A 12,199-nucleotide genomic window follows, 5' to 3' on the forward strand; every position below is an offset into this window, starting at 1 on the left:
ACCCAATGTTTTCATGGTTTGTTTTCCTAGTCACATGCTTGTTCTGGGTGCTTGATTATCCCAAAATGCCCAGAGTACATTATGTCGTTCAGTTCTCACGGCTTGTCAGGTGGGTACGTTTTACTGATAAAGTGCTGTTCAGAAAACTCGTCACTTTCACAAGATTCCTGATCAGACTTTTGATTGTCCATCGAACTATGAGTATAACTTCACAGATGAAGCCATGGAGCCTGACCGATATCCAAGGTCACAGGCGGGTAGACAAGGCCGGATGCCCCTCCTGACCTTCTGAGGTGAGCGTTTGTGTGAGCCCCTCACCCACATGGCAGGTTGCTGCTCCCTGACGGCCTCCATTGCTTCCCCTGCCTTCTTCCAGTGTGGCTTCTGTAACCTGTCTTTGTTCCAGAGCTGTCTTCCAGCTCTTGTCCTCAGAAACCCTGTCTGCATGCTTTCAGGCACTCAGAGGGGTGGGGACCAGGGCATAGGATGCTTCTGGGAAGAAAAATCTTGTAACTGCTCCTTTTCTCCTGAGTACAGTAGTGAACTGAGGAAATGCCCACAGAGGGGCAGCTTAGCCCCAAGGTCGCTGCCCTCAGGGAAGTAGGACATAAAAATAGCTCAAGATGTAAGACCTTCACAGATCTCCACACAGAACCTGAGTAAGCAGAGCCATTCTTTTTTAAACATAGAAAGCATGTTCTCTAGTAATTAAGTTTCCCTTTCCCAATAGCCAGACATCCTTTGCAATTGTTTTTTGACAGAGAAAATAGACCTTTCTATTTTCTTATTTGTAAGAGGGGAAGATGAGAGAAAAAGATGCTTTGTTTTCTCTTCTCAGAGTTCCTAAGACGTGCGTGCATTTATTATTAAATGTACTTGATTATAGGCCCCTCTGAGCTGTTCCCAGGCCCTCAGGAGAGCCAGCACGTAATAATAACTGCACTGTGTGCCCTCGGGAGTGCATTGAGAGACATCTAACCCGAGTCTCTTGCAAGCACATGAAACACTGAGAAGGTTCATTGTTAGTCCTGAGCAGCCAGGAGGAATGAGGGCCGTGAATAGCCACAGTATATGATGTGTGTTCCCCCTGGAATCCTTTGTGCCCCCAATAAGATGACCTCATCCCAGATGGGGTGGTTTGAGCACAGAAGTGGGTCAGAGCGGGAGGATTTGAAGGGAGCGTCAGAGGGGAATGAATCACTTAATTCTTCACCCCCTTTCTCGGGAACCCTGGGAGGGGGAGAAATCCATCAACACCAGAGGATTTTCTCAACCCCGAGGCTTAGGAGGCCATTAGAAGTGGTTTCCAAGCACAGCCTGGCCACAGTTCTCGAAAGGCCAGCTCCAGAGAATCCACCTGGCCCCTTCCTGGGCCTGTCAGGTCAGCCAAAGTAAAGTTCCTCAGGGAGCCCAGCACAAAGAGGCAGAGTGAGGAAAACAGAAAAAAATGGTTGCTTCATCCTTGATCTGGATTTGCTTCCAACACATGCCGTTAGAAAAGAAATCCCCTGAATTCTAAACCAGTCTCCCCTACATGGGCAACCCCCCCTGAAACCTCATCTCTGGTGTAGTCCCCATCCACTTTAAAAATCCAACCAATAATATGCACAGTGTAAAAATACTTAGATGGACAGTGATGTATCATAAAGATCTTACCTACTGCTTTGATCTTGTAACATTTGCTCTGGCAGAACCACTAAAATTCAAATTTTCCACTGATGATGGAGCGAATTTATCACGCTAGTTAGAACTGGTTTGTAAAGAGGTTCCTGATCCTCATTGGCTATTAACTACCTGTGTGAACTTGACCTAGTCATTCTGGGCCTCGTTTGAGTTCAATCAGTGCCTTAAAATGCCTGGAGAAAATGGTTACTAAAACTACAGTTCTGTGTTCCAGGTACTCATTTACATAGTGAGGTGACTTGTTCCGGCCTCCTTGTGAGAGCCACATCACTACAGTATGACCTGTGTTGCCAGAACCACACACAGATTTAGCTAGCCTGTCTCCGAGCACGCAGGATTTGGGCACCCGCATCACCTGCCCCTTACAGTATTGCTGGCTGGATATGACTCTTCCCTTACATGAGCATCAGTAAAATCACACAGAAGGATCTTTCCCTCAACATACAAGAGCTCTGCCTATGGCATCGAACTTTTTACAGTAAGAGTGCACAGCTACACAGTGAAAGTCAAGAGGGATCAGGGACTGGAAGGCCACTGTAACCTAAGAGCTGACCCTGGTGTCTCAGCTGACCACTGCTCAAGTGTGTCGATGTTCATGTGTGCGTGCACATGTGTTGAATCCTGCAAACCATCTGCTCCAGGGGTGGGACATGCTTGCCTAACACCTCAAGTTGAGAAGGATCAGACGCTCTTTGGAGTCTGAGCACTGTCTGAGGCATCCACCTTCAAACACAGACTGCCTGTTCATGCACATGGCCCTCAGGGTGCCAGGGTTGCGTAACTGTGAACTTGAGTAGTGTTTGTGGTATTTGGCCACTCAGAGCCAAGGACGGCACTCTTGTAAAGTGGTTGAGATCCTGGGGTGGTGAGAACATAACATTCTGTTTCAAGAAATCTTATCAAGGGGATAAGGTTGTCCCTGGGTAAGGTTGTCCCTCCCTTGTGGCCCACAGGCACCAGATACCACAGACTTCAAGTATTTGGGAGCGGCCAGAGTGTGTGTCAATAAACTCAGACTCCAAAGATGGCGATGTGGCTAGGGAAGAGTCTCGGGATGTGTGGATTTATTACAGCTGAACACAGATGAAGCGGTAATAGCAGTGGCTGACACTGACCTGGAACTGAAAGGGAACAATGGCTCTGAACATCCTGGAGCAGTGTGCCCTTCATGAAGGTCTGAGCGTGGTAAGAACGCACAAACCTGACAAGATGCTCTGCGTGGAGCCTCATGACCCCAGGCCACACATGAAGCCTTTCTGACTGAAATTCAGAGGATATAAAAGTTGGACTCTCTCATGCTTGGACATTTATAATCCAGATGCTAATTTCATAACACTGCCAGTTTTTCCATTCTAGTACCGGTAACTCTTCTATCATGGGACCTCCAGAAACAGTGAATCCCAACAAAACTGGCTGGTCCATGTCCTTTAAAAAAAAAAAAAAAATGTACAGACCACATGGAAACAACAAGACCTGTAGGACACTTCTGCACCACCCTGACAAACCTCGAGGCAGAGCTAGAAGACAACCTGGACAGTCTTGGCCTCCCCTCCTGTGGGAGATTCTCAGAGAGTCTGAGGGACCCTGCATCCAAGCCAGGGAGCCCAGATTCCAGAAGTACATACACACACGTGTACACACACACACACACACACACACACATACAGGAGCAGATAACCAATGGGGAAGGCAAGAGGTACTGGTTCATGCAGGTACTAGGTTAAATGATAATGTTGCTCATTATGAAGTTGACAGAGAAGGCATCCCCAGTGGGTAGGTTTCCTTTAGTGTTCCGAGACTTTTGAACAACTCCCTTCAAGGCTGATGGAGTAAACAAGTACATCCATTACAGGCTCTCCTACCAAGATTTGGTACCAAATGTGGAGACTCTTTCTCTCCGTGACCTTTCTTGGAGACTGGAAGAGAAGGGCAGGCCCGCAGAGGCCGAGGGCTCTAACAGCTCCTCAGACCGCCTGAAAGCGGACATTCAGTTGCTTGGCTGGAGTACAGCTCCACGCAGCTGGCCTGGCTCTGCCCCAGCGTCTGAAGTCTGTCCTCGGAGTGGCGGGTCTCAGCAAGAGGGGATGCTCTTTCATAAGACAGATCTCCCTGCACAGCCATCCATCACACACTTCTTGAATTCTTTTATCCACAGGCCTTCCTCTAGCACCAGCTGGGGTGAATTGAAAGCCAGGGGGACTGTGGTTGGGGTGAGAACAGAAGGGGGTGTGTTCGTTATTTTTGTGTCCTGGTGGCCAAAATACCTGACAGGAACAGTTTAGCAGAGGTAAAGTGGATCTGGACGCGTGGTTCCAGAGGGTTTCAGCCCAGGGTGATGGGTCAGTCAGACTACGGCCCCAGGACAGTGTGGTAGACCAGGAAGCAGAGCGACAGCAAGTCGGCAGGGGAGAACCCTGAATGGCACATGCCTTGCGACCCACTTCCTCCAGGACAAATCAGATCGTCCTGAGGATGAGCCAAAGTGCTTTTAGGTGGGGAAATGACAGTCTCGATCTACATTTATAAGTACCTGGTGGGGGTAAGGACATGGAAAGAGGTAGATGACTAAATAAGGAAAAATTAACAATCTTTGCATTCCTGTGGCATATCCCCGTATTTGCAGGCAAGGGGGCAGCAGGGGGAGGGGCCAGCAGGGGGAGGGTTGTAGGCCAGAAGTCTATGTGTCTCTCTTCATTGCTCCCTCCTTTAGTTTTTTAAACACAATCTCTCACTGGTGCTCACAGGTTAGCTGGTCTATGGCCAGTCAGCACCAGTCTCTGCCCCCGACACTGGGTTTGACGGGTGTGCCACCATGCCTGGCTTTTTTACATGAGTTCTGGGGTAAACTCATCTTCGCGCATGCATACCACCCCATAAACCACTTCCACAACCCAGGAGCTGGTTTTTTAAGCTGATGTTAATTTTTTGGAGGCATCTGATCTTTTAAGTGCTAAGAAACTGTCATAAAGCCACGTTTTTGTAAAAGCTGGTTACAGGCATTTCCAGAAACTTCCTAGTCAGATATGACAGCAGATGCCTGAGATATCCAAGATAGAGGAATCAGGAATTAAAGGTCACCTAGGGCTATGTAGTGAGTTCCAGGTCAGCCTGAGCTGTGAAGCCCACCCATCTCCTCAAGATAACAACCAAACTCATTAAACAAAACAGGAGTGTGGTGTCAGACTGTTCTCAAAAAATATATGATATACTTGTATGAAAATGTTTCTAATGTAACACACACAGTACCATGTACAATGAATATACACAATGAGAATTTAAAATACAAAACCCAAAGGTATTTCTGGGTGGAGGAGGCTCCATTGAAGCATACTGTTTTCTCTCACTGGACAGGAGGAGCATGCTCTGTTAACAGGCTCACACTGACTGAGCCCAGTCCTTACCAGGATGGAGCATGGGGATTCCAAAGCACTTTCCACAAGATCTCCATGCATCACGGTGCTAATGTATCCAATGGGGCTCACATGTTTCCTGCTTCTGCAAGGCAAGTGGCTTCACATAAAGGCCATGGCCATCTAGGGAGTATGTTGTCTCTGCGTGGTCCCACACAGGTCTTCTGTGAACCGAGACAGTATGGTATACTCTGTAAGTCAGATTCACCAAGGGATGAGCCACAGAAAAGAGACCTAAGGATGTTTGGATTGAAAAGACTCTTCTCAGTTTCTGTAATCTCCCCTGCCCTTTCCAGCATGGCCACCTGAGATACCCTAAATGGAGTCCTGAAGCATGATCCTAATTAGTATTATCAATAAAAGCCCAGAGTCAGATATTAGGGTGAAAGCTGAAAGGTCAGAGAAGCAGAGCAGCAGCCACTAGAGACTTCTTATCTCTACGAATCCTCAGACTACATAGGGTCTGAGATCCTGTCTCCACCTCCGGAGTGCTGGCATCAAAGGCATGGCCCACCCCCATCTGGCTCTATGGTTAACTATTGGCTAGCTCCACCCTCTGATCTCCGGGCAAGCTTTATTTGTCAGAACAGAAACAAAATATCATTCAACAGAGTTCATGGATCAGGTCTTTACTGTTGGGTTGGAACCTCCAGCTCACTCCTAATTGATCCAGAAAGCCCCATTCCAGTGGCTCTCTCTCTCTCCAAACCCCACACTTAGTCTCCCAACAAAGGAAAGGCACCAAAAAGCCCAGTTCTGCATTCTTAGTGTCTACTGCAGCTTCTTCCTCTGGAGTTGCTGCCACCCAAGTCCCCGCCTAAAGCACTCAGCTTTTGACTATACTTGGACAAAAAAACTCAGCTTGTGGTGGACACGTCATCACCCCTCACCTACAACCTATATAATCTCCCTGCTTTGGTTCGAGTGTGAGACTTCTCCAGCCTTGATCTTTGGGACTGGAGAACCCACCTTCACTGGCCAAGAAACCTATTATGAGGTGCGGGGTTGGGGGTCAGGCAGAAAACCTATTACTCACTCCTGAGATGAGGACAACAATCCCATCCCTTGTTCACCAGAGGATTGAAACAAAATAGCAAACAGACTTCATAAACAAGAAATATGAGCCTATGCAAGAGGTATTTGAAATTTGGTCCCTGAAGTGGCTGTCCCCTCTTATCACAGGACTGACCCTAACGGGGCCAGTTGGTTACCCCCACACACACCAAGGACCAGTTTGCTAAGACCTCTGCCCCATATTAACCCACCATCCTATGTTGACTCATGTTTAGCTTCAATCAGACCCTCGGGAAGTACATCCAGTCTGGTAGCCAATCAGGGTCCTGCCTGGCCATAAGCAGGAACTGTTCTTGCTATTTTCAGTCAGACCGACCCCCAACACAGCAAAAAAAAAGGCCACTAACACAGCAGACAGACCTCTGACACAGCAGACAGACCTCTGACACAGCAGACGGACCTCTGACACTGCAACCACAGGTGCTGACCAGATGTCATGAGCCAATCATAAAATGATCCTTGTACCAGTAAGGGTCTATACCCAATCATTTCAAAGTTCACTTAACCACACCTAGAATTCCCCTAATCCTGCTTAAAAGGAGCCTGTGAGCTTCTCTTAGGGTCACCATTTATTACTGTGTCAGATGGTTGACCCTGCATGCTGGAACTTTTTTTATTAAACATTCTTGCTAATTGCATATGTGACTGGTAGTCTTTTATGGGACTTCTCACAGAGCCTAACTTTCCCAAAGTGTGTTTATTGGGGTGGTCTCCTGCATATCTCAATCCTGGCACTGTTAGCTGAGGTTCTGAGGAATACTTTCCAGAAGCTTTGCTTTTCTTCCTCAAGCCACAGTGCAGTAGAGCAGCCAACATTTGAAATCAGCGTTTGTGCCTGGCTACTGGCCCACCACCATCCTCACTTCCCACATCCGTGCACTAGGGACCAGGGCTCTGCACCCAATGCCATGCTTTGTCTCTGTGTTTCTCTTCTCTGGAGAGAAGACAGTCCTCTGAGAGTCTTGCTGTTGTGGGAAGACCACTGATGCCCCAGGGACAAGGGACATTTGGTTTTAGGCCCATGGTGGAAGGTAACCTAGTGGGAAAGAGTCTCTTTGATCAAATTTGTTAAGGAACCATGACATCCTGATTGAACACCTCAGAGCTAGGTCAGAGCCCAGAGTGGCCTCTTTTCCCAGAATGAATGAGGTGAGGACCAAAGAAAAAATTGCAAGAGGTGGTGAGGGTGTTGGGACAGGGAACTGAGGTCTCCCAGCTCCTGAGATTTTACTTCCCTCTAAGACCATGTTAGTTTATTCTCTGCATTTATGATGACAAATTAACTATTTCTCAGGATCTAATGATCTATCCCTGGGTAGGATCAAACTGACTGTGTTAGAAGTGGTTCCAGGCAGTTTGCACTGTAAGCTCAGGCGTCTGTAGGAGGCTCATAGTGTTAGACGGTCTTAAAGGCGATGATCAAGACCATCTCAGATGACCTCTCAGATGTACTCTTGCCTCAGCCGGGGAGGAAAGCCCCCGACTCAGCTAGGTATTATTGAGATAATCTGCAAAGAATTGGTCTCATTAGTCACATCTTTCTGGCAGTAACTGAGGAATATTAGAAGGCTAAGCCTAAGATGCCATCCGTGTCTGCACAGACAGGGAACATGTAAAAAGTAGCATTGCTGGAGAGATAGATCAGTGGTTAAGAGCACTGACTGCTCTTCCAGAGGACCCAAGTTCAATTCCCAGCACTCACATGGTGGCTTACAGCTGTCTGTAACTCCAGTTCCAGGAGACCCAACATTCTCACACAGACATACATACAGGCAAAACACTAGTGCACATAAAATAAAAATAAATACATTTTTTAAAAATTTAAAATAATATAGCTAACTGTTGCCTAGTATTTCACATGTGCTGGACACTTCTTAAGCACTTCATGACTCACTAAACCTAAATTTTGATGAAACAGGTACTTAAAATCTAATCATAATGAAAACCTAGTCTATCAACTTGCTGTCTGGAGAGTGAAGCAATTATCATACCCAGAAAATCTTAGAGTAGGCCATGGTTTCTGTCTCCAATGTCTGATGTCATTCCTTTGGGGACTCAGATGCACCCCCTTCCTGGAAACTCACAATGCCTTGAACCCCCTTCTCTAAGATAGCATGGGCAGTGTGGAAGTCATGTACTCTTCTCTAAGTGTTCCAAATACACACACGCCCTACATTCAGGGGGCAGAAGACAGTAGAATGGATGCAGCCCTAACAGCAGAGTCCCTGTGGGTGGCATTTCCTGGATGTCATGAGTCTTTTTTTTTGGGAGGGGGAGATTTCTTGATACAGGGTTTCTTTGTATAACAAACAGTCTTGGCTGACCTGGAACTCACTTTGTAGACCAGGCTAGCCTTGAACTCAGAGATTCACCTGCCTCTGCCACCCAAGTGCTGGGATTAAAGGTGTGCACCACCACTGCCCAGCTGAGTCTTTATGCCCTCCAAATTCATATGCTGGAGTCCCATCCCCATTGTAATTAATTATATTGGGAAGTAGGGCCTTTGGACATTGATTAGGAAATGAGGGTAGAGTCCTCATGAATGGGATTGCTGCCTGAGTCATTTTTTAAAACATATAGCAAAATACTACAAGTGATTGTTTATAAAGCACATTTTTTTTTTTTACTCACAATTCTGGGGCCTTGAAAGTCCAAGCTCAAAGTAGTAATGTCTGCTGTGAGGCCTCTGGCTGCCCCAGCCATGGTAGAAGGGCAAGGGAGCCTGTATGGAGCTGAATTTAATCTTTTTACCAGAAACACATTGTCTCAATAATGAATGCACTCCATGACAATCGACCCAGTCTCATGAGGACAGCCCCTCATGATAATCTCTTTATAAAAGTCCCAGCTCTTAACACTATTACAGTGATTATTAATTCTCAATGTGAGGTTTGGGAAAGACAGCCAAACTACAACAAGACCTTCCCTTTACTACCAGCCGCGAAGACGGGACACATCACCCAGAAAGCATGAAGAAATTGTGCTCCACAGTGCTTGTCCTAGCCTCCAGGGTCTGGGCCAGTCAGCAGTCACAGGCATACAGCCTGCTGTCCCATACTGTTTCCATATCTGTCTTCTCTGTTCTGGGGAATAAAGGCAGTGCCAAGCAAGTCTCATTTGTCTTTGGCTTGACCCTGAAAAGGTGATGACTGTGTTCCTAGTAACTGGATAGCTGTGGGATGAGGAGGTGTCGTGATCGTGGGAGACAGAAATTGAGCTGGTTCTAAAAAAAAAAAAAAAAAAAAAAAAAGAGGAAAAAAAAGGAAGATGTGGATGAAGCAGGAAGATGGAGGGAATCCCTGAGGAAGACAGCAAGGAGGAGAGTTTGAGCAGAAGCCTGGTCTTGGCATCCTCTCAGAGGCAGCTGGGCAGGCAGGCGTGACATTACAGTGGTTCTCCTTTCCTGGCGGCCACTCCCCAGCCAAGAATTTCTAAGCAGCCTTCAGAGGCTCCAGGCCAGCCTTCCAGATTGCCCTACTGCTCACCCTGACTGGCCAGGGAAGTGGGAGGCAGCCCTGCAGCCCAGGCCCGCCTGGAGCCCAGAGTAATGATAGCTCAACAGAGCAAGCCTTCGGGCTGCCTCCTGCTGTGGCTCCTTTGTTTGCATTTTACTGTCTCAAAATAAGTGGAGAACTTTCTTCCCCAAGATTACAAGTTGAATTGGTGATGAAGGGGTCTGTGTTGTGCCGAAGATGGAGCCCTGGGGGAAGAGCTTGCACATTGGCAAGCAAGTCCTTTGCAAAAAAAAAAAAAAAAGGCCTTGCTCTGTGGCAGAAGGGGGGGGGGGCGGTGGAGAGGGAAGGAAGGAAGGAAGGAAAGGAAGGAAGGAATGGAATGGAATGAAGGAAGGAAAGGAAGGGAAGGAAGGAAGAAAGGGAGGAAGAAAGGAAGAGAGAGAGAAAGGGAGGAAGAAAGAAAGAGAAAGAAGTTAGCAGGAAAGCTCAGCCATTGGGAAACTGCCTGAGAATCCTTGCCTGGGTCATCATGGCTGCCAAATGTTTTCACCATCCCCACATCCCAGTAGACTCCACACTCATAAATCTCTAGAAGACTTAGGAAAAAAAATAATTACTTCGCTCATATTCCCAAACTCAGTTGAAACGATTATTCACTAACTCACTTTACAAAGAGCCTGGCGCAACAGGTAATTGTGAATTGGAAGAGATGGACAGAATGATGATGAATATGGATGGATATGTGAGTGGATGTGTGAATGGATAGATGGGTGAATGGTTGTATATATGAAGGGATGGATTGATAGGTTATGAATGGATAGATGATGATGAGACATGTGGGTAGATGTATGGAATATGAGTGGATAGATTATAGTTAAACATGTGTTGGAGCCTGCTGACCAGTGGACTGGGTATCTGGGTAAAGGTGTGCAGATTGTAGAGACAATAAAGACAGAAAGAGTCAAGAGGAGTGCCAGTCAGTGCCAGACAGCCCCCAGTTTATTTCACAGTCTTGAAGGACAGAGGTAGAACAGTGCACAGCACAAGCATTCAGCCACTATCTACCCTGCCTTGAGTCAAGGAGCAGGCAGTTTCATTTTCTATCTCGATGTACCTCCGGCTGGCATCAGCAGCCTACATCTAGCTACATAGTGTGTTCCTTCCTGTGGGCTAATCAGGACTTTCTCACAGCCCTTCAAGGAGACTCTGAAGGCTAATCAGGACTTTCTTAAGGCTCTGGAGCAAGCAAGCCTGAACTCTATTGACTCAGAATAGACTTCAGATTCAAACTGGGAAACTGAGTCAGTTGTGGGCTCCCACAAACATATGGGTGGATATATGGATGAGTAGATGGGTGAATGGATATGTGTATGAATGGATGGATAGCTGGGTGTGTAGATGGATTAATGTTTATGAATGGATAGATAAGTAGATGCTAAATGCTGGAGAGGTGAATAGAGAGAAGCTGAAAAGGAGAAAGTCTATCTGTTTAAGACTTCAGGAAAAGGATAGTCCTGAGACTCTTATTAATACCCATGATTAATAGTCAGGAAGAAGAAGTGGAATTCCACCTTTAGCCCCAACAATGCTATCATATCTTACCCAGTGGCTCCAAAGGCCACCACAAATGCAGCCATGGGAAAGCTGAGGAACCTCCTGGAAATGATTTCACTCAAGAGAAGACAGAACCAGACACAGAAGAAGCTTGAGACAAAATCTTCACAGTGACAGGATCAGAGATGGTTGGGTCACTTTGAGATGAATGTGTGGCACCCTGCTCACTGTACCCCAAGCACCCTCTAGAAGAAGCCATTCTTCTGTGAGTACCTGAGACAGTTCCCAGGGACCCATGCTGCCTAACAAGGCTCAGGAGCCTTAATGACACGCCCTTAAGCTGGTGGGCACCAAATTCAATTCATAACTGCTATATTAACTAGTTTTATGTCACGGGGAAGTTTTTCCTTCATATTCTTTGTTGAAACGCCATAATATTCATTCTTTGAAAGTATATACAGTGGTTTGATATATATTCAAAAAATTGTGTAAACATCACCACTGTCTAATTCCAGAGTATTCTTATTGTCTCCAATGGAAACTCCATACTGCCTAGGAATCTCTTTCCATTGCTTCCTCCCCCTTCCCCGGCAACCACAGGTCCACTGTCTGTGGATTTCCCTGTCTGGACATTTCATATAAATGACTTCATACAACATAAGCTGCTTTCATCTTCCATAATGTTTTCAGATCATTTGTGTTGTATTTATTATTCTTTTTTATGGGCAAGTAATATTTAATTGAACGAAAGTATCACATTTTGTTTACCCACTCTTACAGGGATGGATCTTTGACTAATACAAAGAACATCTGTGTATAAGCTTATGTGACCATGTGTTTTCAGTTATCTTGGGTATAGAAGTAGGAGAGGAATTTCTGGGTCAGAGGATGACTGTTTAATGTTTTCAGGAACTAGCCAGCTGTTCTCCAAAGGAGTCGTACCACCCTACGTTCCTCCCAGTGGTCGGAGGCTTCAGTCTCTTTGACCCTTGTCAACGAGCTCTCTGTCTAGTTTGCTACAGT

This window comes from Peromyscus maniculatus, chromosome 9, assembly GCF_049852395.1.
Source record: "Peromyscus maniculatus bairdii isolate BWxNUB_F1_BW_parent chromosome 9, HU_Pman_BW_mat_3.1, whole genome shotgun sequence".
Classification (NCBI taxonomy): domain Eukaryota; kingdom Metazoa; phylum Chordata; class Mammalia; order Rodentia; family Cricetidae; genus Peromyscus; species Peromyscus maniculatus.